Source organism: Haemaphysalis longicornis, unplaced genomic scaffold (assembly GCF_048455015.1).
Source record: "Haemaphysalis longicornis isolate Haplotype H1 unplaced genomic scaffold, Haemaphysalis longicornis Haplotype H1 scaffold_14, whole genome shotgun sequence".
Lineage (NCBI taxonomy): Eukaryota > Metazoa > Arthropoda > Arachnida > Ixodida > Ixodidae > Haemaphysalis > Haemaphysalis longicornis.
In genome coordinates, this window is record NW_027526245.1 from 7,126,022 (window position 1) to 7,152,259 (window position 26,238).

Sequence of the window (26,238 nt, forward strand, 5' to 3'; positions counted from 1 at the left end):
TTGTACCCCGACATAAGTTCCTCACCTTGTTCCCTCCACAATACGAAGTTTTCCGGCATAACTGATACCCTCTGGTGTGCTTGCTGCCCCACATGACGCCATCAAGTGTAAACACCGCCTCGACCTCGAAATGGAGAGTGCGTATAGATGGTAGAGGTGATTTGTGCTCGTGCTAAACGCCTCTTAATGCGTACTTACTATTTTTCACCTGAGACACAATCCACCGAGTTTCAAAACATCCTAAACACAATCGAAACTGCTGTAATTTCTCACAGTGATCACCATATTCTATTTGCTGGGTACTTTACGCTCTGGGAATTTCATGGGAGACTCAGCTGGTCAGTCAGCCATCTCAAGCAATATCTCACAAGTGTGACTTCCTACTAGCTTTTATTTCCTTTACTTCTTTGCAGCAGTGCAATTAGTTACTCATTTGGGAATTTCATAGGCCTTTGTCTGACTAGGTTACAAGGTGCCGAGGTGTCGCGCAGTATTACTAACCTCGTAAAACATGACAAGTTTCACCCTCTATTATATATTCGTGGCATAATGTATCTCCCCTTCATCACTGTCCCCCTTTTTGCCCATGAGGAAGCAGCAGTTGCGTATTTGCTCGTGGGGACTGCATTGATTTATTTCACTTCCTTATTAACACTGACTGGTCGAAAATAGCTCTCCTGAGTGTCTTCGACGAACCGAAAGATTTTTACTAAAAGTTTTTCGCGATTGCTTCAGTAGCTTTGTTAAAAAAACCAAAAAAGGATATTCCGCGTTGATTTTTCTGCTGAACTAAAACGAGCCTTGGGGAGAAAACACCTAGCGTACAGCAAAGCTAAAAAACTGGCAAGAAAGGTTGAAGATTGAGTTTCCACAAATGGGATCTTTTTGTGAATGTCTGGGTAGATGCGATAGTTCGGGCTACATTGCCGTGGTTGACGCTGGTGCAACCCGCAATGCCAAAGCTTTCTTGGGCCACGTTCATTCTCACACCTCCAAAAATTCATTATGGGTAAGATTTAACTCCTCGATGAACAAAGAGAAAGAATAACGGACGTTACCAACGCCTTCGCGCTACAATAACGTAATGAACACGGCATTAAGAGTGTGGCTTGCTCCCCTCAACTGTCTCTAGGGGACTATAATTGCTCAGAAGTGTTGGTTTCCACAAGCCGCGTTTCAAAAGCTCGAAAACAATAAAATTGTCATTTTCGTGCTGCCCTGAATGCATTCCTTCTGCAGTACGAAAGCATTTGGTGATATCTTTGTCCCAGTCTTGACCGTGTATATTTCAAACTTCTCGCAAGACTCGCAAGTTCCCGGCTAGTTGGAAGAACGCAAGGGTTGTTGTAGTGTTTAGGTCAGGTTCAAAATTAGACCCCACGAACTCGCGACCGATGTACCTGCTATATGCAGCTTCTAAACTGTACGAGTCTATACTGCATCAACTACGCACGTTCAGTATAAAAACCTGAACGGTATGGCTTTTTCGCGCGGAGAAAAACTACGAATCTCGTCAACTTCATGCTGATTGCTTCGGAAACTGTGCAAGGAAGAGTTCAATTTGATGTCGTGTACTTTGATTTGAGCAAGGCTTTCGATGTCGCCTGCCACGGGCATTCATTCAAAGAAATGTGTCCCCTTGATATTCAACGATCCGTCATATCCTTTATATGAAATTATTATGTGATAGGTGATGTTTCGTGCGTGTAAATGCGATATCACCCATTTCCTTTGAGTTCACCAGTGGTTTCCTACAGAGTTCTGTTCTCGGACCACGTCTCTTCTCAATCATTAAAAATGATGTCTCACCATTATATGATAGTAATTTTCTTTGATATGCCGATGATCTGTAACTCTCCACCCTCCAGAGAGCAATCTCGACCTGTTCGCATTGGGTCTCATGCAAAACACTTGTCATCAACACATCTAAAACTTAGAAAATGGCATACACAAAAAAACTGGCATCTTGTTTTAGTAAAGTAATACATTATTAAACAACTTTATTATACTTTATCAAATTATTAATAAAGTAAACTGAGCCCTTCTCATATACCGGTGCTTAATTACTCGTACAGTTCTTCGATCGCATGCGGTGGTGCATCGTAGGTCGAAGGAGTTCAGGAAGCCGAATTCTCTTCTCAAGCTCTATACAACTATATCTCGTCATGACATGAAGTTGAACAGCGCAGTTGAATACGTCGTCCTCAGCTGGAGTATGCATCTGTAGTTTTGAAGGGCACGCACAAAACAAACCGTACGCCTATCGAAAGGGTCCGGAATTTATCATCCCTCATCGCTTTGGCGATAGTAGTAATCATATTCCTGGACCCCTCCCTAATTGACGCTCTCATGCTTAACCTCCAGACAGAATAAGGCTGATATTCTCTTCCGCTCCAAAATTACTGACGGCGTAGTGTATTGTGGTGAGCTGCTACAACATGTCCCTAACTACGTGCCGCAAAAGTTGACCAGAAAACGTGATACCTTTTACAATCGCAATTGTCTGTGTGATTTGCGCGCTACGTTCCGGCAGCATGCACGTATAATCGGACTCCGATTAACTGGATATCTTTAATCATTATCCCACTTTGTTTCGCAAAGAGGCGCGTGGGAAAGCATGCCAACCAGGAGAAGGTCTTTGCTAGGAACGAACTGCAAATCATAATTGTACTTTAGCAAGCGCACAAAGAAACGCTGTAGTCTTGTTGGCATCTCGCTGATATTTTTTCTGCAATGGCCAGCGGTGGCCTGTGGTCAGTCTCAACAAGAATCTTGCGGCCGTAAGTAAACTGGTGGAATTTTTTGCACACGAACAAGATGCCCAGCGTTTTTTTTTTTATTTGGGAATACCGCGTGTCGCTATCAGTCAGCGTCCGCGATACATACAGGACTGGGCGCCCGTCACTGCTGTATTTTGCAATAAAGACGCGCCTATGCCGATTGCAGAGGCGTCCGCTGCCAGCTTTGTCTCTTTTTTCTCTGTACGTCTCGTGTTTTGCACATATTCTTTGCTTTTTATAGAGTCAGGTTTTTCCCACAAACTTTTTTTTTCTGGTGTTCTTGTTATTGGTCCAGAAACCAATTTGGTTCCTTGTTCAAGAATCTTCAAGGTTCCCAAAATTGTAAAGCTAGTCATGCGTCCCTAACTCTCATGAAAATAGATCGAAAGGCTCTGCCTCATCTTGGACCCACAGGCTGAACAGATGTCACTCGCATACCTTGTTTTCTTTCTAGAGACAGTACTTATCAAATTTGCGCGCTTTTGACTCACCTTCACGGAAGGTAAAGTTCATAATTTTCAGTGCCTCACCGCCAGCAGTGCTGAGAAAGATCGCTGCCTTAACCGCTTCTGTTTTGGGTTTCTCCAGCGAAGTCAGCATCAGGAATATGTCGAGTCTTTGCTTGAAAAGCTCCCAGTTGCATCTGATGTTTCCATGCATTTGCAGTGGCTCTGGTGGTTTTATGGCGTTCATTCCTTCCTGCTTGTTGTTTCTGCGGTTGCACTTCTGACACAATGTATCATGTGTGGGTGGCAGTAAGACGACACATGAAGTGGTTTAGCAAAATCTGACACAAGCACTTTATTGGGCTTGCTCCTACAGCCGCATTCATACTTAACCCCGAGTCATACCTAATAACTCTGCCATAGTTGATTTGATTGCCAGCGTTTTATGTGACCGCTCCCAGTATGTTACATTTAATTACAGTAACTCGCCTGTAGTGAATATGTCGTCTGGTGTTCCCCAGGGTTCGGTCCTGGGGCAACTTTTCTTTTTATTGTACATAAAAGATCTGCCAAATTATCTATCCGCAAAAATCTCTCTCTATACAGACGACTGTGTTATGCATAACGTAATTAACACCAATGATGACCATACTTGCCTTAACGATTCTTTTACACAGTTTTGCAAATTGTGCGAAAATGGCAAATGACTATAAGCTTAAAAAACAGTAACCTTATCGTTTAGTACGCGCAGTTCCGTTTCTATGTTTAATTGTTCGTTCGACGAATCTTCACTACAGCGGAAGTCACAATACAAGTACCTAGGTGTTGTCTTCACACCCCCCTTGTCGTGGTCTAAACACAATGAATACACATGCAGTAAGGCACTAAAAAAATTCGTCTACCTAAATTGTACTTTGCGTGAAGCTCCACTGGAAACAAAATTGCTAGATTATAAAACGCTCATCCTACCCATCCTAGAATACGCCTGTACTGTCTGGAATCCTTATAAAATATCTGAAATTAACATGCTTGAATCAGTTCAAAAGAAACCAATTCGCTTCATTTGCCGCTTTTTCGATTGGAACTTTTCCCCGTCATCTAAACTTGCCACACTGGAAATACAACTCCTGTCCGTACGCCGTAATCGCGAATTTATTAAACCTTTGCATATTCTTAAGAACACTCCACACTATTTAGTGGATTGCAACTATTTGTCTCCTGATAGACTGAAATGTACTAGAAATAGCCACAAGCTTAACCTTGCACCTTTAGGACCAACACTAATCTCTTTAAGTACAGGTTTTTCCCCTTAACAATTGAAAGATGAAACTTACTACCAGGAGAAGTTGGGGCATTGCCTTTAGAAAAACTTTTGTGTAATTTAAATTGATTAACTTGCGTTAATCTTTGTATAATTCAATCTCCCCTGTACTTGTTGTTACCTGCTTTGTCTCATTTTCGGGAAACATGTGGTTTTTCTATTGAGTTGTCAATATTGTCTGAATTGGTCTGTGCAGAATAGTGTTATTTCACTTCATGTACATAGCCACTCCTGCGATAGCCAAATTGGGCTCCAGTATGAAAAATAAATAAATAAATAAAATACTGAAAGCTTCACTTAAGAAGCAATAGGCATAAGCGGGCAGGCATCATCTATACAAGAAAGGGGAACAGGTGTAGTTCTAGACAACTATGCAAGATCACGCGAATATAACAAACACACAAACAAATTTTGTTCACATGAGAGAATAATACAGCTATATACAATGCATAAATAGGGACCCTATAGGCAACAATTAGTTCACTCAGTGTAATATCAAATCAACATGCACAGCGCACTGGGAAGAAACAAGTGGAAGAAGCAAAGCCAAATTATTTAGAATAAACTGCAATCCACTGGACAAGGAAAGCACTCAAACAGGTAAAACCAAGCACTACACGCATACAGGGGTAACATCGGACTATTTGTGTATCTTTATTCCGGAAATAAATATTTGCGCATTATGGCACTCGTCAGCAGCCAGTGTATTCAATTCGCGGATGGTACGGTGTGCAACCAATGTTTAAAAGCATCAGTTTGACATGAATATTTCTTTGTCTTTTTAGAATGCTGCGCACGCGTGAATCGTTAAGTTAAACTAAACAGAAAAGGGAAATGCCAATACAGTGCGCAGAGTTAGTGGAAAGGGGAGCAGATTTCTAGAGGAAGTCACCAAGTGATTATTCTGTGCTGAGCAGAACTAATCAAAGCGTTTTACTCCAAAGCCAACATTTTCAGCTGAAAGGAAAGTAAAGGCATAGAAATTAGGGCACATTAACTTAGCGAAAAGTAATTTGTGGACCGATGAAATTCTTTCTTAGGCACCTTAGGAAATGTGTCCTACTCAGAAACATTTCAGCGGTAAAGGTGTTATGAATGCCTATTCGAATGTATAGAAAAGTATTGTTTTCGGTCAAAAGTTGTTAAGCCAGAGTGACTGTACCCAGAGCAGAAGCACTCGATATCGCGCCGGTGTCCGGAATAGTGCCTGCAGACGCTCATCAGTTGCTTGGATAAAAAAGCGTGAGGCTGAACATCTTTCACGCTGCCGCACAGCCGGTGGTCATAACCTGGCCATGAGGTAGTGTGGCATTGGGCTACTTTTTACCTTTTCGCTCTCCTACTGCATGAGCGTACTGTGGTTGGAAAAGAGCTGTTGTCAAGGTGATGTGACGCTTCGTAGTGTAGTGTTTATAGCTGGAAAGCGTGCTCATATGGTTGGGCTGTCCTGGAAAGGTGGCGTCTCAGGTTCGGACTGCAACAGCAATTGTGGGAACCAACCTCACTAGTTGTGCAGGTCTACCTGTCGCTGTCTTAATTTTTAGTTGTGTGTTCATGTAGTGAGGACCCAGCAATGATCTTTTTTGTTGGTTATCTTCAACGTGGCTAAGATTCTTTAACATGCCATGGAAGCTTAGTGGCTATGATGTCGCGCTGACACTTGAAGAATGAGGTTTTATCCTGACAGCTGCAGCGGTATCGGAACTAGAGGCGAAAAAATATTTCCGATGTGTCGAGACTTCAATTTACATTCGTGGTTTCATCATGCTATCAATTTATACGCCTTTTCTTTAGGGAGCATACATGTCAAGGTGTAGCTTTACTGCGTTCAGTCCACAAAATGTACACTTTTTTACTTGCAACTGCATCGAACAATGTGGTCGTTACGCACAAAATATAATTGGACAAAAAACAGATGAACTATTCTTACGCGCATGCCCGCTCCCATCATCCACATACGTTTTTTTACTTATCATAATAACACTGCATCTATATCCAAATTCCAGATATCATATTATTTTATTTTTATTTGCTTGCTACATCATTTTCTGGCAGCAACAAGCGCGGCTGCTCATTGTTACGTCAAACACAATTTGTGTGGACCGTGACTCGTTGTTTTCAGGTGTGTGCTGAGGTTGGGGTTGTCATGTGGCATAAAGTGAAATGTGTGAATGTAAGCATGCTTTGGATTTTATTTTTTGTGGCGCAGCATGAAACACTATTTTGCGCCATAACGTGTGGACATTTAGGAACTAAAAAAGAGAAAAAAAGGCGTGCAGCCTGAGGAATGCGGGCGCTTGTTGTTTTTTCCGCCTGCTGTGCACTGCTATGCGCGAGCCACATCACTGATGATCGAAAAAAACACCTTATTTTCGTGCAGTTTATCTTGCAGTTTTTACCACCTTTACTCTTTTTTGCATTCGAATCTGCTGCATCTATTTTTCATAGCACAATTAAAACCAATAGCGTTTTACGTATTCTTTGATACATTCGCTTTTCGAAAGTTTTGAGACGAAGATTGAAGTACTTTTATTCACAATCCATGTTTCCCAATTCAATAAATATTTATGGTTTTTGATAACTCTTCACGTTCCTTCAGACCCCTATAACATCTTGTAAAAAGAGTTTCTATTTCACTGTTCGGTGCAGAACCCAACAGGGAGGTTAGGATATGTCCTGCAAGGACAATTTTCAGGACATGGTCTTGAGAATTTCTTGAATACACACTGAAACAGCAAGAAATTCAAAAAGCGTGTAAATGATTTAGCACTGCTGTAGTTCATCATGCAAAAATAAGCATTGGGTGTGTGCAATTTTGTATTACCCCAGTGAACAAGTCTTCGGCTGGCGCAATTTGGGAAACGTGGGCGAACAAGAAAATTCGAAGCATCTATAACTAGGGCAAAACATCTACTGCAAATTTGGTCTATGCACAGTAGCTTTTCAAAATAAATAAACAGTTGGCAGTTCGAGGGGACACTGCAATAGGTGCGCTATGCCTCAGAAAAATACTGCAAGAACTGGTAAGGACACTTTTGCATGTCTATTTTAGTGTAGAACAATTAAAACAGGATGTAACGAAGTTGACAAAAGTTCGCAATTTTTCGTTCGATACAGGTTTTCGTTACACAGAGGTTTCATGTTAAGAGTCACGGGAACTAAGCAGAAGCCAAACGAAAACGCTAGACATCTGTGAAGGAGCACTCACCCATCAGAGATTTATTTCACAGTGAAAGACTGCGTGAGTTACGTGAGGTGCTTTCGCACGGGCTTAGGCACTAATCGGCCCTCTAAAGAGGCAAAGTTGGTTGTAGCGTTTAACGCTCCGACCCAACGCAGGCGATGGGGCACGCCGTAGCGGGGGACATCGATTCATCTCTGACCACCTGGGTATCTTTAACGTGAACCGAAATCTCGTACACACGGGTGTTTTTGCTTTTCGCCTCCATCAGAGAAGCGGCCGCCGCGGCCGGGAATCAAACCCGTGACCTCGTGCTGAGCAGCGCAACGCCTTAGCCATTGAGCCACCGCGGCGGGTAAAGGGGCAAAGTTAATTACCCCGTATTTACAAACGTAACTTCAGTATAACTTTTGCCGTATGCTAAAAAAGCGCCTTATCGCGAATTTGATGCTCTTTTCCGAACTCCAAATTTACCAGCTGGGAAACCGTGCCGGCCGCGACAGCCTGCTGTCTCGACGGCCTGAAAAGACCGAACGTTTCGTTTGCTGGTAGCAGAACTCCGCACTGACGAACACATGCCAGAAATAGCAGTGACGACGCGCGATCATACGCCGACAAGCAGGTCTGAAACACCAAAACCTAAGTTATGGACTTACACCGCACTCACACGTGCGGGTTGAAACGCACGATAGTCTGCAGTGCGGGTAAAAAAAGTGAAGTGTAGTTTCCCTTGCTACGTGGTGTGGTGTCACGCTACACAATCACAACCAGAAGTGGCCGCTACATTAACCACGACATAGCACAGCCACTTCGTTTATCATCATCATCAATATCATCATCATGGTAAATTTCAGTTTTAGGCGATTTAGACGTGTTCGTAGCCACTGGCTTCGTACAGTAGTCCTAGTGTTTTCCAAATTAGTGCAGTTGTCCTGCCGGTTTTTCAGTAAAAGGACTGAAAACCATACGTGAGCAGCTTAGCAAATCTGTTACATCACGGTTACCACCTCACGGCTTCGTTGCATCGGGTTGGCGGACACATGGGTTTCAATAGGAGCGGTAAAACGAAATCAAATAAAATTCGTAAAATCCCAACATTCGCTACATAGAGGTTTGTTATATCCAGCCTTAACTGGAAAGTGTATTTCAGTGACAACTGTCCCTTCGCCTTGCAGCTTGCACTCTTTCATTGTGTGTTCTAAATATGCATCATTTGCTGAAGGAAACCTCATAATATCACCAGACACCAAGCGCATAGCAAGTTGGTTTAGGCTTTGTAAGGCGCGTACTAGAGCCATGGTTTCATAGCATGTGTGTTAGGTGGACCACAATTTTACACTGCGCGTCGTTGTACAGCACGCAGCAAACTTTCTTGATATACATACGTAACCTTTATTCCCTCACTCGCACTTACAGTTTGATCAGCAAAATTTTTGAGCTCAGCGGGTGGTTCTGAAAAAAAACGTAGGCTCAAGATGTATGCGTGAATAACGTATTACACAATATTGTGGCGAACCATGTAGGGGTTGGTTTATTTATTGTTTGTTTTTGGTTGCATGCCACGCCCGGCTCTGTTATATGTGTCCCATGCAAAGCGCGTGTTCCATTCTTCATTTTTATGCCGCACGGGCTATCTCATTCAGATAAGCGGACTGTTTCGCCCTATTGTCGCTAGCCCAGAATATTCTTCTGTGATCTACAATATTCTGGATGGGAATCGACGGTTCCAAAAACACTCGCGCCGAAAGATAAAAGCCTGCAGAGCCGACCCCGCGGCATTCGGTTCGAAGTTCCTCGCCTGCGCAAGTCACTTGGTTGACCGCTGCTTCGCCGCTTCTGCATTCTTTTAAATGCAGAGCATTTCTTTAACTCACGATGTCACCCGTTGTTGGCGTCCGTAGTTGTCCGCATCGCTCGCCTCGACATGCCCGTCTCAGACGTTTTACCATCGGCGCGATCAACATTCGATAGCGCGCCCAGGCACGTTTCAAGGACACTCTCTCCCCTCTCTCGGACTCAACGTGCGCCGAGCCTGCCAATTGTACTGCTGACGACCGCTCTCTCGTCAGAACTTGCCACAAGTGCAACAACATTAACGTAACGCAAACTACTTAACGTCGTGCGCCCCCGGAAATGCTCTGCATTTGATCGTGCCCCTCGCGAGGGGGATGTTTCACTGCGTCGCCATGCGAACAGTTTGCCACGCTTTAGTTTCAGTTCTGTATCTCCCCGCAGCGGCCGTCGAGAGAAGGCGGCCGGTCGCGACTCTCGCCACCACGGCGCTGCGGTTGCGAGTTGCGCTAGGAAAGCGAGCGTCGTCTGCTAGCGGGGAGCGGAACGCGTTCCGCTCGGCATCTCCGGTCTTCGCCACTTCTGGCTGCGCACTGCAAAAGAATTTTTTGAGCTGTAAGGGGAGCACGAGTTCGCTTCAATAAAATTGTTTTTCCTGCAAAACAACTGCATCGTCCTTGGCTTCGTGACATCTGGGGGAGGTGCTGGGTACATGAACCTTACGCCCTCGCCAAGCCAACAAGCAAGTCCCACTCGTGCCAGCCACCGACAACCACCGACCGAGTTTGGACTGCTTACAGATAAAGTGACGAAAGAAAACATCGTGACCACCACCATGATCAACGCAGGAACAATGAACATCGCTCCCAGTCCTGCCGTCGTTCTTCAGCAACCCAGGGAGCCCCCAACATTTCATGGGTCACCTTCGGAAGACCCCGAAAACAGGTTGGAGCACGTTTAACGGGTCAGGCTGTTCAATCGATGGGACGACACGGAGACACTGAGGCAAGTGTTCTTCTACCTTGAGGACTCAGCACGGATCTGGTTCAAAAACCATGAGAGCTCCCTAGAACCTTGGAACGATTTCCGAATGCAGTTTTTATTGACGTTCACCGCGGTTGTGCGAAAAGAGCGGGGCGAAGTCTCGCAGCAGACGCACACATAACGAAGTTGTTGTGTTCGTCGAAAAGATGAAGAGGCCCTTAAGGCGTGTTGACCCTTACATGGCGGAACTTAGGCTTCTTAATGCACGCTATGAAGGAGGAATTGTTTGCTGGACTTGTCTGCAACCCGCCCAAACCCGTCTCCGAATTTGTGACCGAAGCCAGCACAATTTAGAAGGCTCTTCAAATGCGTACTAAACAGTATGACCGCAATTTTGTTTGCGCGGCCAATGGGAACTACGTCGAACGCATGCCGATTTCGGCCGACAGCCTGCGTGAGACTATCCGCGCAATAGTGAGGAAGCAGCTGCGGAAACTTCTCCCCACGCTTCCCCAGCCCCAAGTCGCTTCCCTTACCGATGCGATTAGGGAAGAAGAACAGCAAGCGCTGAGAACCTCAACGACGTCAGAAGCACCCCGCGATCCGAAAGCCATGTCCTACGCGGCTGCTGTTCGCCGGCCTCGCCAAACTGCGCCCTATCGTCACGAAACTCCGTATCGTCGCCGGCCCGACCACCTGCGGTGCAACCACCCGCCCCAAGGAAGTCCGAGGTGTGGCGAAGGCCGGATAATCGACCACTGTGCTACCACTGCGGATAGGCCAACCACACCTACCGTCGCTGCCCCTACAAGAGACTCGGTTTGCGAGGGTTCTCCGTCGACGCACCCCGCCCCCGACCCGGCCAGCGCCCTACTCAGATCGAAGACTACCTGTCCAGCACCAACCCACAACCAGCCCGATTCAACCCTCAACCATCGCCCTACCCGTACCAGTCGCCAAAACGCCGCAGCACTACTGACTTTTCACTTGGAAGGTCCCCCAGCCCACGCGGGGGAAACTAAAAGCAGCACCTTCTGGAGGTAAAGTTGCAGGACCGCGGGAAAAATGAAAACCCTCCAATGACGCAGCGACTCTCTGAAGACCATGATTCACGACATGCCCTCTGCCCGACGACCCAATCTAACCCTGACGTCACTTCCGAACACAACGACAGCAAAACGCCATGACGCGTAACCGACACGACCAAACCTGCCGCTGAGAATACAACGAAGACGACAACGCATAGTGCCCGAACGTCCACACGTACCAGCAGAGATACGACGCCACGACGCACCTGGAACTCGAGTAGGGCGGGGTCCGACGTTCAGCTGTCCATCGACGGCTTTGATGCAGTCGCTCTCATAGACATCCTAGCCGACTACTCAGTAATCAGCGGTCCATTTGCGTCTGAGCTGAAAAACGTTATGACCGGATGGGATGGTCCGCACATACGCACAGCAGGAGGCCACTTCGTGACGCCAAGTGGAACATGCACGTCGCGCGTCACCATAGACGGCTCAACGTACCCTGTGGCGTTCGTCGTTCTGCCTCACAGCTCCCGCGACGTAATTCTTGGAATAGATTTTTTGATGGACAACGGTGGAATAATCGATCTGCAGACCAAGTCAATAATTTTTTCCCCTCATCACTCTATGATGCTGGAACCGAGCCCCGAACGCCGTGCTGCTATAAGGATTGGCGATGATCATGTCACCCTGCCACCCCGGGCAAGCTTGATGATCGCAGTCTAATGTGAAGATGCTGCTGCCGATGTCGACGCTATCGTAGACAGTGATCAAAGGTTGCTTCTCGACCGTGGAGTCTCTTTCGCAAGAGGCATTCCGCGCTTCAGAGGACACCAATCTCACGTTTTGTTTACTAATTTCACCGAGGAGTACCAGCATTTAAATAAGGGCGCGGCAATTGCGTTCCTCGAAGAAAGAAATGCAAGAAGCAAGGGACGTGACCGCGCACCATGACTTTGAACGCCCACCCGTCGAAACCTTCAAGCTCCCGCAGCCTTTCGACGTGAATCCGGCGCTACCGCAAGAACAACGGAACAAATTATTGGCTTTGCTGCGTCGCTATAGCGAATGCTTTTCGTCGAGCGCAAAACTACGTCAGACACCTCTAGCGAAGCACCGAATAATAACCGAAGATGGAGACCGACCTACCCGACAGTCACCATATCACGTCTCCCCACACGAGCGGGAAGCCATCAGGACTCAAGTCGATGACATTCTCAGGGACGACATTATACAGCGATCGAAAAGCCATTTGCCTACGCTGGTCGCACTGGTGAAGAAAAAAGACGGCACATTAAGATTTTTCGTTGACTACCAGCGACTGAACAAAATCACCAAAAAGGACGTGTACCCCCTGACACAAAGAGACGACGCCCTCGACCACCTATGTAATGCGAAGTACTTCGCATTGGTGGACCTGAATACCGGCTACTGGCAAATTGAAGTGGACAAAAGAGACCGAGAGAAGACCGCATTTATAACCCCGGACGGCTTATACGATCTTAACGTGATGCCGTTTGGGCTGCACACAGCACATGCGACGTTTCAGAGTCATGGAAACGGTGCTAGCTGGCCTTAAGTGGCACACCTGCCTTGTATACCTCGACGGCTTTGTGGTAATCGACCGGACTTTCGACGAACACCTTGCAAGGTTGGAGTCTGTACTCAAGGCCATTCGTACGTGGTGGTTAACGCTGAAGCCTGAAAAGTGCCGTTTCGCAAACGATAAACTCAAGTTCTTTGGCCACGTCGTCCACACCACGGGAGTCCTACCTGACCCGGAAGAAACCTCAGCCATGGCAAACTTCCCAAGGCCGAAAGGCAAGAAGGGCTTGCGAAGATTTCTCGGGTTGCGCACATACTACCGGCGCTTCGTCGCAAACTTCATACGCATTGTAGAGCCACGCACGCGCTTGACGAAAGATAGCACCCCTTCCACCTGGGACAATGCCCAAAAAAAAAGCATTCTGCGAGCTGCAACAAAGTCTGCAAATCCCGACCGTGCTCGCTCATTTTGACGAAAACGCCGAAACGGAAAGGCACACGGACGCCAGTGACACAGGATTGGGTGCCGTCCTTGTCCAAAAGCTAAGCGGTGGCGAAAAGGTAATCACCTATGCCAGCCGTGGTCTGTCTAAAGAAGAAAAAAAACTACTCGGCCTCTGAGAAAGAGTGCCGGGCTAATATATGGGCTATTTCAAAAGTTTGCCCATACGTGTATGAAAGACCGTTCAACGTTGTGACAGACCACCACGCGCTGTGTTGGCTCGCCAATTTAAACGACCTCTGGCCGTCTTGTGCAATCGAGCTTGCACCTGCAGGAGTTCGACGTTACAGTCGTCTACAAATCAGGCAGGGAACACTCCGAGGCCGACTACCTGTCCCGCGACCCCATCGACCCACCACCACAAGACTCTGATGAAGACAGCTCGTTCTTCGGAATCGTGACGGAGAGTGACCTAGCCGCCTAGCAGCGTGCCGACCCCGACTTACGCGTCATAATCGACTACCTCGAAGGATGCAACGTTGCCGTTCCTAGGACCGTCAAATGCAGCTTACCAGCATTCACACTCAGAAACTCCGTCCTCGTGAAGAAGAATTTCAGCCCAGGAACAATAGCGAATTACCTTCTTGTCATCCCCGCGGACATCCGTGACAAAATTTTGGAAGCGTGCCCCGACGACCCATCTTCCAAACATCTCGGCGTAGCTCGCACTATTGGAAAAATCAAGGCGAGGTACTACTACTGGCCCGGCCTTACCTCTGACGTCACCCACTACGTACGGAGCTGCCCTGACTGCCAGCGACGAAAAACGCTGCCGATGAGACCCGGGCGACCTTTACAGCCAATCGCCATTCCATCGAGGCCCTTGCAACAGATTGGAATGGACCTTCGGGGCCCGTTCCCTACGTCACGTCCCGAGAACAAGTGGATTGTCGCAGCCACAGACTATATGACGCGCTACGCAGAGACGGCCGCTCTTCCTAGCAGGACTGCACAAGAAGTCACAAAGTTCTTTATTATTAACCAAGTTGTGCTGTGACATGGAGCCCGTGAAGGCCTGATCACGGACCGCGGAATGGCCTTCGCTGCGGAGCTGATTCAAGCAATCTTACGCTACAGCAACAGGGATCACCAAAGAACGATGGTGTACCACCCCCAAACGAACGGACTTACGGACCGTCTGCACAAGACGATCGCGGATATGTTGTCTATGTACGTCGATGTGGAACATAAGACTTAGGACAAAGTCCTCCCGTATGTCACGTTTTCGTACAACACAACGACCCAGGAGACAACGCAGATGACACCGTTCGAGCTTCTCTACGGAAGACCGCTGACGACGATGCTCGATGCCACGCTTCCACATGTACAAGACGACGGCCTCAACGCCGATGTCCAAGATTACCTTCAACGTGCGGAGTAGGCCCACCAGCTCGCTCGAGTTCGTAAAACAGACCAGCAGCGGGTGGATGCCGACGCCTACAACCTCCGACGCCGAGACGCCGAGTACCAACAAGGGGATCGTGTGTGGGTTTTGACTCCCATCCGGCGACGCGGACTCAGTAAGAAGTTTCTGTGACGGTATTTCGGACGCTACTAGATTCTACGACGTGTTGGCCAATTAACCTACGAATTGATCCCCAGTGGTGATTCCGGCGCATCGCGACGGCAAACGCGACCCGAAGTTGTCCACTTGGTTCGTCTCAAACCGTACTTCGGAAGATGACGAATGTTTTTTAAGTGCGAATGCACTTTATAAGCGACCCCAAACCTTCCACCGCCGGCGGCGGCGGCGGCGGCGGCGGCGTCCGCAGTCCTCCTCTCCCTAGCAACGGCGTGGAGCGGAGACGAGCGTCGGTAGCAACGGCGCGGTGACGTCACTTCACCACGTGACCGCGCTCGCTCCGCCTCCTCGCAGTGGCTGCGCGGGTGCGCGCCGCTCCCCGCACCGCTCCTCGCGCCGTGACGTCATGGTATGACGTCACAGCGCGCCTCCTCTCCCCAGCAGCTGCCTGCGCGCCTCTCTCTCCACCGTGACGTCACACTCTCTCCTCTCCCCCTCGCTCGGCTGCAGCTGCCGTGCGCCGCTGTCCCTCTCCCCTTGCGCTCGCCTCCTCTCTCAGCCACCTGGCTCGGCGCGCTCGGCGCGGCGTACCCCCCTATATATGCAGCGATAAACTGCCAGACCTCCGTGGGTCGGCTCGCGCGCGCTCACGGGCGAATGCCAACGGATTTTAACCTTACTCCCCCTCATAGCATCACCCCGTGCATTCGCACTTAACCATGTTCACCCTCGGGGAAATGCTTGGGAGTTTTGTTGTTTTATTGTTGCTGTTTGTTAGTACTGTCGTTTTATTTTAGAATCGGGTCGATGCACTCTTAGAGGGGGGGTAATGCGGGGAACCATGTACGTGTTTGTTTATTTATTATTTGTTTTTTTCCTCGGCTGCACCCGGCTCTGTTATCTGTGTCCCGTGCGAAGCGCGTGTTCCATTCTTCTATTTTATGCCGCACGGGGTATCTCATTCAGATAAAGAGAGTGTTGCGCCCTAACGTAGCTAGCACAGTATAATCTTCTGTGATCTACAATGCTCTCGATGTGAATCGACGGTTCCGGAAACACTTGCGCCGAAAGATAAAAGCCTGCATAGCAGACGCCGCGGCATTCGGTTCGACGTCACTCGCCTGGGCAAGTCATTTGGTTGACCGCTGCTTCGCCGCTTCTGTATTCTTTTTGAGTTGTTAGGGGAGCACGAGTTCGCTCCAATAAACTTGTTTTTTCTTCAAGACAACTGCGTCGTCCTTGGCTTCGTGACAATATACTCGCCGACCATTTCCTGGGTACGTGATCTTGTTTGCGATGTTTTACTGCAAAGCAGTATGCCACTACCCTATACGGGTTCTTTCGGGACAGTTTTTGTGAACAGAAAACTCCCGACAGAAACAAAAGATTATACTTCAGCCGCCAGGAATCGAACATGAACCCGAATCGAGTAAGGAAGCAACAGCCCGTCGTCTTACCGACTTAGCTACGCCCACGTGTTTTTCTTTAGTACATATCTTGGCAACGACACTCATTACAAAATCAACCTTTGAGGTTGTGAAGTATAACAAACGCTAACCAAACATTCTTTTGGTATTTACATGCTTATATACTTTCAATACACTCAACTCATTTACAAAATAAATAACTCTTCGTCACAGTCATCGTTGTTCAGCACTTCACGAAGTCTACAGACATGTTCAACAAAACAACTATTTAAAGAACGTGCGTCCGCGTCATTGTGATGAACGTCCATTCTTCCACGCCATATTGAGTGCAAACCGCAAAGAAAAAGCAGGTAATATGGAATACCGTCAGATATCACAGAAATACATCGGATTCCTTCAGTTGTCAATGGCAAGTCCTTTTTGCTAGTCCTCTGAAGAACATCCCAAAAAATACAGCGTCTCTGCAATCTATGAAAACGTGCTCCACTTTTTCTGGCTTGTTGCAGGAAAAACAATCTGGCCCCATGGCGAAAAAACCCCTTTGTTCTTCCCGTGTCATTACTGGGCGGGTGTCCATGTGGAGCCTAAAGAAAAACATTTGTAGTGCTTGTGGTGGAGACATGTTCTTTACATATTTCAAAACAATGCGCCCGGCACTGTCTTGGTATCTTAAACGGTACACTGTTTCCGTAAAACATGATTCTATTAGGTCTGTAATTAAGCGCTTTCGCGTAACATTGGATGGGTATTTCATTAAAAACGTGCTATTTGAAAATGTATAGACCAGACATTTCCTCTAGAAAACTGCTGCCAATGGGCCTTAAATAATGAACAGACGAAACAGTGAAATTTGGAAGTACCGTCGCTAAATTCAACTGCAAGCAGGCACACACAAAAGGGTCTATATAGTCCCTAAAGAAGAAAAACCTTCAGATAACCCGCTTTACAAAAAGATGCGGGAATGCCAGACCCCTATCCTTTATCCTCCGAAATAAAATGCTGCGGCTTGTTCGCTCGAAAGACGATTGTTAAACAAAACAGCAAACAACCGATGAAACGTTTGCACATGCATTCTGTAACACACCAGCACCCGCATGACGTACCGCACTCTGGCAACAAGGAACATGTTGCATACAGTTGCTCGCGGAAAGATTGGAAATTTTTCACCTCCCTATGTTAATGGCTATGCTCGCATTTCCCGAACTCTTTCGCTCCAGTACGCCATGATTTCACGATACCTATCCAACGAAATCACCAAATACTTTGACGAAGTTGTCAACAACACCACTCTTTCAAAAACATAAGGCGCCCTTCATACTCCCCGTGCAAAACCAGACATATTTGTTGATGTTTAATTTGCTACCTGTGACATCACAGTAGTGTTGCGTGATGGCAAGTGCGTTACTGAGGCTCATTTTGTCCGCACAGGAAATACTCACAAGGTCTGTGTAGGCCAAAAGCTTCAGTTCACACGACTGGAGGCAAAAAACAGCCGGGCTGCTACTCGCAATTATCTTTGCACACAAGGGTTCTAGGTACAGGGCGAAAAGTAACGGGCTCAGAGGACACCCCTGCCGTACTGACAGTTTAACACATATCTTATCGGTTAGTTCTTTATTAACAATCATTCTATTATTGAAGTTGATGTAAGCCATTTTAACTCTATTTTTAAAACGCAGCCTAATTTGACACACACGAGTATTTTGAACATTATTTAATGGCACACACGATAATTACCCTTTCCAAGTCTATTTGTATCCTGGCTACTTTTCTACAGTCAGCGTCTTTGTACTCCAGTATGCAACATACAGCATGAATGGTCGTAACAATAGTTCTGGTTTTGATACCACATCGTTGGTGTGGCCCGATTAAGGATTTGATGACACTTTGCATTCTTTTCGCCAGCACTTTCATCACAGTCTTGTAGTCTGTGTTGGTGAGCGGGATAGGCCTATAACCAGTAGCTTTAATCAGCTGATCGGGGTCTTCTCCCTTCGGAATGAGCACCGTATGGGTGGACACTTGCACACGATGGCGGCAAACTCTCACGCTCGTAATATTTAAAAAAAAACACCATGTAGTAGTGCCGCCGTTTCTGGTTTGAAGGTTTTGCAAAACGCTGTGCCAATGCCGTCAGGCCAAGGTGATTTTCCAGTATTCAACTCAGTTATGGCTTCTTCGATTCCGTTTAACATGACATCTTTGTCCGAATATTCCGTTTCCACACATCCAACTGCGGCAAGCAACATAAGAACTCTCTTTCAATACCCCTATCTTTCGAATTTTTCTTTACAAAAAATCGCGATAGCACTCTGTGAAAGCAAGAGCTACCTAATATTTGTTTGGTGTCACAATGCCCCTTTTCGATTTCCACAGTATCATGGTTACGTGCATATCTTTTTCCGTCAGCCAGAGCACGCTTCGTTGATCGTTCAGCGGCTGACATTTTTTGGGCACGTGCCCTTAGGGTTGCTCCTTTCATTTTTTAAACTTCCAGTACCTCGAGGGCCCGTTTCGTGTTTGTTATATTCTCTACAAACTTTCCAGGTTCTGTGGCCTCCTCTTGCACAAAATGTTTAAGGTTGCTGCGCAGGCCTGCTTCTTTTTGCCTTTCGTTCCTTTTCATCCCGCTGGATCGTTCTAGAGCCATCATTTTTATATTCTCTTTGAAATTTTCCCACGCTTCGCTTCTGCTGTTACATTCCATCCCGTACTTATATTCCAAAGAACTTTGTAACGTATTCGGTAAAAACATTATCGTCAAGAAGTTTTACATTCATCTTCTTAGGAGCCCAGATAAATTCGACTTCAATCTTGATTTATTTCCCCAATAAAACAGCAACCAAAGAGTGCTCGCTAAAAGACACTTCGTGTACTTCATAGTCAGAACATATTGACGTCACACCAGCTGAAACATAATTACGGTCTAACCGCATGTGACTTGCACATTGGAAGCGCGTGTAAAGAGCGCCTTTACCCCCTCCCACTCTCATTGCCACATATTCTAAGAGAATATCAACTGCAATCCTTCGGAGTAACTTCGCGCTGCGATCGACGGTCCCTTCTACATTTCACCTATCTACTGGAAAGCACACATATTTGAAGTCACCGAGGAAAAGGAAAACTTTCTCTGTTTTAACATACCTTGCAAGGCTATAGAAAAATTCCTAGCATGGCATTGACTTTTTGGGGCTGCACACACATAACTACCTAAAGTCTACGCGCTGATAAACAAAATCACATACAACAAAACGATCGACTTCACTACTTACAACATTGTCGACAACTATACCTAAAGACTTCCACAACAACAGGCAACAAGCAGGAGAAATGCCGACTGAGTGGCTTTCAGCAACATAGAAATCCTGAACAAAAGGTTCTACCATACTGTCAGTGTGCACTTGACTTTCAACCTTAGTTTCTTGGGTGCCAATTACATCCAAATATTTTACTCAAATGAGGATGTGAAGTTGTAACTGCCACCTCGACTCCACCGACATTCAGCGGCCCTATTTTGAATAGTATTCCCAAGTTTACATTCACGAAGGCTCGTTGTACCCTGACAGCATCTTATCACTAAATAAAAACTTGGAGTAGGTGTAGCAGGAGCAGGAGGAAAAGGAGGACCACGGGGAGAAGCACGAAGAGGAGGAGATGAAGGAATAAACTTTATTTAGGCGAGCCTTCGGTGCTGATCTGTAGGCACCCGCCTGGTGGGGTGTTTCCTCTAGTCCGGGATACCCTGGCCTGCGCTGCCCACCCGGGCCCTCTTCACCAGGCTACGATGCGAGGGTATGAATGCTACTGAGGGTATGTGTGCTTGCGGTACAGAGGGTGGTGCTGCGAACTGTTTACATGGTGAAATCAAGAGTTGAATTTTAGTTAGTATCTCCCGAATACGTTGTTCAAAGGTGGCAGTGTGCTTTTCTGTAGCTTCCAGCTGTTGGCGTAGGCGCGCGTTTTCTTCTTCGAGGGTGTGGAGGCGGCTGTCGGTAGCGGAGGGAGCGGATTGGTAGGGGTGTGTGGGTAGGAGAGGGCGTGAATTGGTCTAGAGCAGTGAGCTGTGAGGTGACAACAGCTGACCAGCTCACCTGGGTTTGGGCAAGGCAATGAACTTCCTGAGGTTGCGGCATCGACTGCGTTTGGCGATCGGGCGGGTTATGGAAGGTCTGCTGCATGGCGGATGCTCGTTCCCTGACCCGAACAGTTGGACGCGGAGGGCGGAGTTTTCCAAGGCAGTCTTTTCTTGCCGTGGAGTGATCTACGCCACAGATTTGGCAAGTAGGTGCACACTCATGATCAGGTGTGCGGTTGTTGGTGTGGCACTGGGCGCATACAGGCGCATCAGGGTTAGGACAAACGTCCTGTATGTGTCCAAGTTCGCCACACAGAGAACAGCACTGCACAGTTTGTCTATACGGGCGACATCGCGTGAAGAGACCGTAGGCCTTGATGTAGAAAGGTACATGTGGTCCTTCAAAAGTTACGACGGCCGAATTGGAGGCGCCTAACATTCGTGCATGCAGAATACGGGGTTTTTCTTGCTTGATGTATGCTTTGGGAACATGTCGGCCATTATAGACAGCTAAACAAAGTCCTGTGCGTGGTCGGTAGATCACTTGTCAGGCAGTCGAGGCGTCGGTGTGCTTCTTGGAGTGATTTTTTCAGTGCATGGCACACGAAACGGGGATGTGGTCGGTGCTGATTGTTGTTGGACGTTTCGGCGCTGTCGTAGATTCTGCATTCAGGGGCCTGGTAGTGAGATTGGCCGTCCGCTGAGAGTGTTAAACTCCATTGCGGTTTCCGTAGCCGTGTGCGTGGCGGCAGGTGCGGTGTTGATCTGCGCCGGATGCATAGTCGCAGCTGGGTGTTGGTTTCACGCCAGTGGCACCGGCGCGGCGGTGGCGGCAGCCAGCTGGGCGGAAGTAGGCCTAGCGCTGGAAGCCGGCGGGGCCAGTTCTTCCACTGGTACTTCTGGAGGAATATTTGGTCCGAGGTCGACGTGGGTGGTATCAACGTGACCGGCATGGTCGTAGGAAGCCGCTGATAACTATCTGAACGTTTGACGTGCCCTTGGACTGCCAAGAACGGTCGAAGAAGCCGGAGCCTATGCAAGGTGTGCGTGTTCGGCTGGCCCCCTGGTGGTGGAATCCAAAATCTTGGGGGAAAAAGTGGGAAACAGGTCCGAAACTACTTTGCGGCCCGCGGTTCTGTAGATGCGGCCCGCGGTTATCTAAAAAACTTGCCCTTTTCCGATGCTGCTTTTTTCAATTCATATTCCAGTGTGGCGGCGCTCCAGCGGTGATGTCGTTGGGGCACAGTGACAACCATTGAGAGCGGGCCACGCGTCGCCTGTGCGCAAGCAGCCACGAACGCCACGAGCGTGGAATAAAACGGGGCCCCATTTACTGGGGGCATGCCATAGCGTTCAGACGCGCCTCGGCTCGTCTCTCTCTCGCGTTCGGGACACCAGCAACCTCAGTTTCTTTTCGTTTCTTTTCTTTAATTCTCCCCTCCTCGTTCCGGTGCCGTTTACCCAATGCATCCCTGGCGTCCATGGACACCATTCTTGCTTTGGCTGCGACTATTTGTTCTTCCGGTTACTGCAGTTCCGTTGTTTTTGTGTTTTAATTACCCTGTTTATTTTCTTCATCCTGGCGTGGTGGCTCAGGAGGCGTTGCCGCCTCCGCCACCAGATGGTTTTCCTCGCTTCCCACAGTCACCTTGGTCGCGGCTATCCAAGTCGCCTCCGCTTCTTCTGCTTCCATCCTGTTCTCGTTGACCTAGGGTTCCCCGTCATTGCCCCCCACCACACTGACGTACGTCCTCACACACTCGTCGGCCGTGTGGCCGAAAGAACAGAACTTGATGTACTTCTGCACACTGCATCCGTGCTTCATGTGGCCCGTACGCTGGCAGCGAACGCGGAGTGGCACACGTTCAAGTTCAAGTTCAAGTTCAAGTTCAAGTTTTTTTATTTACATCATGAAGATGTGGGTTGGCTCGACGGAAAAGTGAAAGGAGTTTCACTTGAATAAGCCCGAGCCCCCCCCCCTGTACAAGGCATCAATGCAATCAGGGCAGATAAAAACACTCCTTCACATCACAGGTTACAGAATCGAAACAATTCTACCTAATGTTCGTATAACAGTTACATGTTGCGCCACAAAATACACACGATATTTCTATCAGTTCAATATTTAAAGAAACAACAACAAAATTAGCAATATAACACACAATATAGGTACTCTGTACATGTGTAAAAATATTATGAAACGAAATAAAACCTAACACTTTTTAATAGTTCACATTCTGGGCTATGAAAATATTGTTAGGAAAAAAATTTAACGAAGATTACGAAAAACATACTGTTCTAAAATTACATTCTGGCGCATTAACCTGTTCAATAGGTGAGGAACTGCGTAACAAAGCATTTGGTGGCAATATTTAGTGCGACAAAATGAAATGTGCGAGTACTCTTGGTTCCTTATACTATACATGGGAATTTTTACTTTTAATTGCAATAACTCCGTGAAAGAAGATTGGTCATTTTGAATGGAGGTTTTGTACCGAAGTGCTTGGAAATAGTCATACAGTTTATGAATAAGCAACAAATTAAAACGTATGAACAGTGGTTCCATATGTGCGAAATACTCTGCATTTGCTATATGACGAATTGCTTTCTTTTGCAGAAGGTGTAATTTGTTGGTATTGGCGTGGGTAGTGGAACCCCAAACCAAAAAGCAGTAAATACATAAGACATAATGAGTGCATTGTAAATTATCAGTTTTATCCGCACAGGGAGGAAATCCCGACATTTAGCAAGAACGGCTACGCACTTTAAACTGAGGTTATAAGATAATTTACGTGCGTGTCCCAAGACATATTTCTGTGGAAGAAAACGCTTAATGATTTTATCGTGTCAACGATTTCAATGTTTGAGTCGCCAATGTGAAGTGATAATATCAGGGGCAGGCATGCCCTTTTGGATGAAAAATGATGGCTTTGGTTTTACGTGAATTGATAAGGAGCGAATTTGCTTCACTCTATGTTTGCAATGACTGAAGTGCTTTGTTGATGACCGGCTGTAGTAGTCGTACGTCCTTGCCTTGAAAAAATAAGCTCGTATCATCAGCTTATATGATGTATTTGTGATTTTTATCAATTGTAACAATGTCATTAATATAGAAAAGGAATAATAATGAACCTAATATGCTGCATTGGGGCACGCCTGTTGTAATTTTCTGAAATGACGAAAAGTAATTTTTTATTGTAACACATTGATTGCGGTGGTCTAAATATGAGTTTAGTAGCTGTAGTGGTAAGCCGCGAATGCCATATAATTCCAATTTTTTGGAGAAGTGTTTGATGATTGATACGATCGAAAGCCTTTGAAAAGTCAATGAATACTCCGACGCTTATGTTCTTGTTTTCAAAGGCTTTCAGTATGATTTCTTTCTGTGCGAGCAGAGCAGTTTCCGTCGACTTGCCCTTAAGAACGCCATTCTGGGATGAACATAATGATTTGTGCTTACGGGAAAAAAATTTCTATCCTATTTACATAATCTTGTCTAGGCCGTTTGAGAAAACCGGGAGAATAGAGATTGGTCTCTTGTTCTACATGTCTTCCTTAACCCCACCTTTGAACAATAAGATAACTTTAAAATTTTGCATACATTTTGGAAATTGGCCGGTAGAGAGGGAAAGGTAATACACGTAAGCAAGCACGGGCGCTGTGACCTTTATTACATATTTCATTGGCGTGATTTGAATGTTGTCGATGTCACGCACTCGACTGTTTTTAAAGGAAGAGTAAAATGTGCATATTTCGCTTTCATTCGTCGGTTCTAGAAATATGCTATGATTATTTGGGCTGATAGCTGAACAAAAATGATTCTGATTTCGAGGTTTCTCTTTCACGACATCCTTTAAAAAAAACTGCTGAAGTGTTCGGCTAATTTTTTCTCGCGGATACAGCGACCATTTATATTCAGTTCCGTAACACAAGGCGTAACACAGTTCCGTAACACATTCTTCTACGAACGAAAGGGTAGGAAATACACATGGAAAAGACCTGATGGTATGCGAAATGTGCAATAAACTTCATTTTAGTTCACAGCTTAGGTTTTGTACGGGACGTAGAGGTGCTAAGTAAAGTCCGGAGCAACGATCATAGGACCGTTATCCGCAACGTAGGATTGAATCTAAAAAAGGAAGGGAATTCGAAAAAAGTAAGAAACCCAGCATAGAGTCAATCAGAGCCAGTTTAAAATAACTCCAAATTAGACTTCTCAACGTGTGGACCGAGGATAGTGGAGACACGCTAAATGACCACCTAACAATGGAAACCACAGAATCTCCAGCAGCTGTTGGAGAAGCAACACGTAGGAAAGAAAGTCGAAAACTGGCTACGAAAACGAAGGAGCTAATTGCGATACGTAAGAACATAAATATGCCAAGTGCGATGGATCCAATTGAGTTAGGACAGCCGCCTAAATATATTAACCGAGGCCAACAAACAAACTTCGTGCATATAACATGGCAGTTTTTGCGGGAAAACCTGCCATTTGGAGGCAGTTTGAAATCAGCTGCAGAAAAGCTTGAAATCGGCCAAAATAGAACTTACGCAGGCAGAGACGAACAGCATAACGGTGATCATGCATACCCGTACAGGGGGATATCCCACATTCGACACCGACAACGAGCTCCCAAGAGTAAGTGGAGGCGGCTGATGTAGAGAAAGAAGAGGTGTGGTACTAAGCACAGGCAGAAAAAGAGCGAGCGAGACCGACGCTGAATGAGACAAGGCTGATGGAACGGGGCACGGCAAGGTGGGAACGTGTGTAAGACGCCTCGTCTACGTTCCACAGCGAGGCGACGCTGTCGCCAGCCACCGCCACGTTTCTGGGCGTCGCCTCCAAGGCCCTGGGCGTCGTCGACAGCACGGACTAGGTCTGCACTACCATCTACCAGGCTCAAGTGTGTCGAACGGCGCGTGACTGGGTGCGAGGCGGGGTCGAGCCGTTCGACTGACTTGGCTGAGCTTCTCTCCGGCGTCGCAACATGTTGGTAGAAGGCGACCCCGAGTGTCCAAGCCCCGCTATGAGGGTGACGTCGGCGGGCCGCGTCCACCTACGACAGAGCATAACCGTGTTCTGTTCTCGGGACGCTTACACCGGGATATTCGCGGACCTTTTAGTTGAGGGCGTTGGTGTTGACCATTTGGGGCTGTCAATTAGATTGATTCCCATGTAATATCTGTTGTGTGCAACTTTTCATCTCTCGTTCAAATCTGTGTCCTGTGACGTCATTTAAACACAATGCCTCCTCGTTCGCACAAAGAGCATTTCGTTTCTTTCGCGTGATACGGCCCAATCATTACAGTAACATTACTCACAGCATGGATGAGATAATTAGAGCAGCAGAATGACTCTACACCAAACTGTATGCCAGCGACGTTAGTTCAGGGGAAACTGCTAAGAGTACAAACTTAACTTGCGATGCCACAGCAGTTGCTATACAGGAAGAAGGAAAGGCTCTGAATGACACGAAAAGGGCAAAAGCTGCACGTGATGAAGGCACAACCGCAGATCTTTTCAAGGAAGAGTCGATATAATACTGAAAAAATTGCTCCATTATGTTTGAAATGCTTACGGACGCAAAAAATACCCATAGCTTAGAAAAACGCCAACATGAACCTGATTCACGCAGAGG